We start from the raw sequence: 5408 nt of genomic DNA on the forward strand, positions 1-5408 counted from the left end.
TGAAATCTCATGAAATTGTATAGATTTTTAAGCGTTAGTAAAAATTTAGACCCAAAAACATAACAACAAAACTAACCAAACACATTAGATACATACAAAATTGTCAAAGAATAAAAAAAAAAAACTATATTAAGTATTTTGTGATGGCTGTTAAGGCGCTCACAAGCCACAGGGTCGGTAATCCCCAAAAGGTCACCCTTTCAAGTTTCAATGAGGGGAACAAGCGCGTCCTAAAGCGCTTTGATATTTAGAATACAGTCTCACAGGGGGAGACCTGCACCAGAAATAAATTCTGGGTACCAACGACCTTTTAGTCTCATTTCCTAGTTTTGGCATGGCTGTTTTTCCTTCTCCAGAGTAGATGCTGGATTTCTCAGCCAGCTGTTTGTACTTGCTTGTTGCCCCTCTCTCTGGCACAGCTGGAGAAGGTAAGGGCAGCTGATTCTGGCTTTGGCCCTTTCTGGCGTCTGCCTCTTTCAAGATTTAAAATTTGAGCAACTCTGCCAGGAATGTTTCCTTTCAACTCAACCTGTTTGCACTGCTGGTTGCTTACTCCCTGTGGTGTGTGTGTGTGTCCCAGACAGGAGCCGGATAGTAACTTCTGGGCCCAGTGTAGATCCAAACAGATTTTTTTTTTACTAGCACATTCTTCTTTTAGGATGCTTCAAGTAGGAGGGTTCCTGCAAAAATAGGGCATCCACTTTGAATCATTCTGCAAAGGTGTTTTTTTTTCTAAATATGATTACAAAACGTGGCTTTGATGGAAGGCCACAAAGCCACGCTGCAGGACACGGAGGTCTGGTGATCTAACCTTGGTCTTTGCTGTCAGCAGTCTGTACCCTCCTATTTCCATTCCTGCACACGCACCCACTGATTGCAAAGATCTGGTCCTGAGCTCTGACTTCCTTCTCTCATTTCTCTGTAGCGTCCTTGAAATACTTAATTTAAAAATAGCACGAGAGCTGTCACCTGTGTGCCTCCCACCCAGCTCGTGTGTGAGCAGCAGTTGTCCGCATGCCTCTCTGCTGTTACACCAGGCTTTTTCTTTGTCGAAATCTGTGTTGGTCAGGTCCTTGCCTGGATTCTGTCTTCGTACAAAGGAAAAGATGATACTTTGAAGTTGAATGGCCACTGCTGGTCACTCATATTGTTTTGGGAAGATTTTTTTTCCCCCTTCAGATAATTGGAGTCAAAGAGAATCTTATTTAAGATTGCGTGTAATCATACGAGCATAGAACATAGTTCTATGATCGACAAATAAATGATGTATCTGGTCTCATGGTTTTTCTCCATGTTTTTACATTGTCCTCTATTCGCAGCCTAGGAGAATGCTGTGGGCACGGCTGAGTGTGGCAGCGCTGCCCCTTCTGCCTCTCCTGGCTTTCAGGCCTGTCCTTTCCGGCAAACGCACACTCAAGGAAGTTGGGCATGACCGTAAGCTGAGAGGCCCTTGGCAAAGTGGGACTCCTGAGAGAATGAGGGGAGCCGTATTTGTTGGGCATTTATCAAGAGTGACGTTCACTTCTGCTTTCCATGTGTTTTGCACAAAACTACAAAATACAAGTGCACACTCTGTGGCTGAAGAGAGCTCCAGCCTCTGCCGCCCACAAGGCTTTCTGTTATATGTGTCCTGACCGTGAGGAGGGGTGCCAGAGTGTACAGAGGCACTCCTTAGGGCTCAGGGCCGTGAGCCCATGTAACATCCTGGCTCCAGGGAGACACACAGTGTGTGAGATAATAGGTGCCTTAGTCACCGCTGTACTGCTGTGAAGATACACCATGACCTAACTAGTGCCTCGCTTACAGTTTCAGAGGTTTAGTCTATTACCATCGTGGCAGGGAGCCTGGCGGCATGCAGGCTGGCATGGTGCTGGAGTAGGAGCTGAGAGAGTTCTACATCCTGGTCCGTAGGCAGAGAGAGAAAAGAGAAAGGGCCTGGTAGAGGCAATTGAACCCTCAGAGCCTATGTCCAGAGACGCACTTCCTTCAACAAGGCCACGCCTCCTAATCCTTCTAATCCTATCAAAGAGTTCCACTCTCTAGTGACTAAGCGTTCAAATATATGAGCCTATTCTTATTCAGTGTGTGTGGGGGGGGGAGGGGAAGGGACATTTTTTTTCATTTCCCCACCCTCCTCCAAGTCCTTCCTCCCCTCCCTTCCCCCACCCCACCTCCTCTCCCTTTCTCCTCAGAAAAGGGGAGGCCTCCCATGGATATCAACAAGGCTGCAATAGGACTAGGTGCATCTTCTGTTGAGGCTAAACAAGGCAGCCCAGTTAGGAGAAGGGAATTCAGAGGCAGACAACAGACACAGCCCTGCTCTTTCTGTTAGGGGACTAGGGGGTCATTCTTATTCAAACCATGACAATAGGCCTCTAAGATATGCTTTCATTCTCAACATACAGTATATATATATTTCTCTCCCTATCTTGAAGGGTGTTAATGAGCTTGGGCAGTGAGGTATATGTTTCTACAATGTGTTGAGTGAAGGACTAGGTGACTTGACAAGTAATTTTTTTGAGGAACAGAATGGTCAGTGCTCAGCTAGCCTGATCATCGATAGGGGGGAGGCCAGAAGGGGAAAAGGGGTAAGTGGAGACCAGGTTAAATGGCCAGGAGGTCTTTGGAAATGAAGACAAAGCAGAGTCTGTGGATAGAATGTTCTTCATGAATTAAAGTTTTCCAAGGCAGGTACTTGGCCAGCCTGAATCCATGTGCCCAAGGCACTGGCCAGGGCTGGGTGTGGGTGCAGGCTTACACTGCACCCACCTCCAGAACCGTCTCCCCTTGATTCTCCTTGGCCTCTTGTTCAACGTGCCCGTAGTTTGCTTCTATCCACCACATTGCTATTTATTACCTGCCCCAACCTGTTCCCTCTCTACAAACGACTACCTTGCTAGCTGGTGGGAGAGAAAGCTATTCTTGTGCTCCTCTGAGTACTTACACGCCTGGTGTACCTGTGGTTTCAGCCATGTTTGCTCCTCACGTTGGCTGCTATCTCCCTCTGAAATATCAAGCATGGCCAGTGGGAGCGAGGACTTGCACCCGTTACTCATGCCCATCCTTGTGCTATCATGGTCAAAGGTAAAACTGACCTTTTTCTCCCTGGCTAGTAAGAAAATGGAGACAGAGAATGCCAAAAGCTCCATTCCTAGCAGGGACCCTTCTGATGGGCACACGGGTCATACACTGCCTCTGCCTCTGTGCCACATAGAATGCCTTGTGATTGTGTGGGTATTTGTAAGAAGCTAAGCCTTGGAAGGCAGTGAGCCCTGGGCCTGACCACCAAGTCCACACCCAGCTACTGGACAGTAGGCTGTAGAGTCACATTCAAGCCCAAAGTGGAAGATGTTGTTCTCCAACTACCAGCAATAAGACTGTCTTCAGGCATGCCTTTCCTTCTGCAAGCAACACAGGCCACAGTTAGACTCAAGAATAAGAAAAGTGTCCTCACATGCCCCATGGCTGTCCAGGATCAACCTAAACTGGGGGTGATCTAAACTGGAGATCACTGGTGAAGTAAACATCTGGACAGAGAGGAGGAAGGAGGCATGACCTGTGATCATCTAAGCTCAACCCTACTGGAAAAGATTTTATGTCTTTGGCTCAGTCTGCATTGCAAAGCAAACAGCATTCATGTAGCAGCTTGCAGAACTGAGCATGTACATCAAACTCCCAGCGTCTCCCACTCCTCCACAGTGTTAGTGGCTCTCATAGCTGTTATCTAGGCAGACATGCAGGAAACCCCAGTCCTGCCTTTCTTTGTTCACCCAGGAATTTATTTCTAAAGACCCCTGGACATGAGACTAGGGGCTTCACTCCTGCTTGGCCCCTGGTTGTGGGGCACTGGCTGTATTTGGGTAAGCTGTTAGGTTGGCCATCCCCAGGTCTCTCTGTAACTCACTGCTTTGGAGATATCTCATGCCGTCGTATCTCCAGCTTATGTTAGGAAGGGAGCTCTTGTCTCCACATGACCATCTTTCTTTAGGAATCCACACACAGTTCTCATGGGAAAGGCGAGGAAAGAGGAGGAATGTGAGCTTGCACCCTCTTCTCGCTGCAAGAGCTGGGATATGTAAGTCAGGTCCGTGCTTTATAGAGGGAAAGAGATCTCAATGTTCATGATTACACCTTTGACACCGAACACTTCAGTGTCTTATCGATGAATTTGATCAACACTTGCCAGTCTTTAATTACTTGATCCATCTTTGCTGTTTCTGGCCTATCTTGATAACACTCTTCAAATGATTTGCTTCTAGAGTTCATCTCTTCTTAATAGAACATTACTTTTTGAATAAAGGGAACATGCTAATTACCTATTTCTTTGTACATATTATAAAAGGAAACTATAGAATATGGTATGATGAGAATTCTAACCTCTACCAGCTATGTGGATGTGCTCACACCATGGAAGTCAGTGATCTGTGCTTCACCCAACTCAGAGGGAAATTTTCTAAAAATTAAAACATCTGGGAAGATGACTCTCTTGGTAAAGAGCTGTTGTGAAAGTGTGAAGTCCCCATGGCCAGAACCCTTGTAAATATGGGCTTGGTAGAGTGTGTCTGTAATTCCAGCCATCCTCTGGGGACGATATGGAGGCAGAGACAAGAGACCCCTGGGAGCTAGCTAACAAGACAGCCTGTCTCAAACAAGGTAGAGAAGGTGAGGACTGACACCTGATGTTGTCCTCTGACCCCCACATGTGTGCTGTGGCTTGCACACACACTCGCACATATGCACTTGCAAGTGCACACATACACACTAAAAGTGTATGGCCACAGAATTCACTCTGCTCTATGTATGATACTCAAGGGCATCTGGGAAAGAAGTCAGAAGGTCAGTCACAAGCTGCAGCTTTCCTTGACAATGATGCTATCTTAAGATGATTCGGTGCAACAGAAAGGGGTCAGAGATGTAAGCCCTGGAAATAATGAGACAGCATTTCATCTCAGCCGTATTTCTGGTCCTCCCTTTCCCCCCTCAGGCACTGAAAGCAGGAGCTGGGAAAGTGAGAAGCCCGGCATGTCTTATGGGGATGGACAATCTGATGTGACAGTAGTGACATTTAGGGCAAGAGCAGAACTGGGGATGGTGTTTAAAGTTGAAGTGAGTCATCAAGCCAGAGTACACAGTGATGCTCTGTCCTGCTGTCTGGTCCCATCCCTGCCCTCCCACTGTGCTGTCACAGCCCGAGCCTTCTGTCAACCATATCTGTATGAACGCTGCAGCAATCTCTGATAGCTGTTAGTTTCCTGGTCCCCTTCTAGCTTTTCTGAGATGAAGCTGCTAACATAACTCCCCTGTATCCAATTCCTCTGTCTTATCATTGCATGGATAAGATATGGAGCACATAAACCCATCACTGGCCAGACCCTCACAAACTCCCCTCTTAAATGGCTCACATTCTC

This window comes from Acomys minous (assembly GCF_964271855.1).
Source record: "Acomys minous genome assembly, chromosome: 19".
In the NCBI taxonomy this organism is placed as follows: Eukaryota; Metazoa; Chordata; class Mammalia; order Rodentia; family Muridae; genus Acomys; species Acomys minous.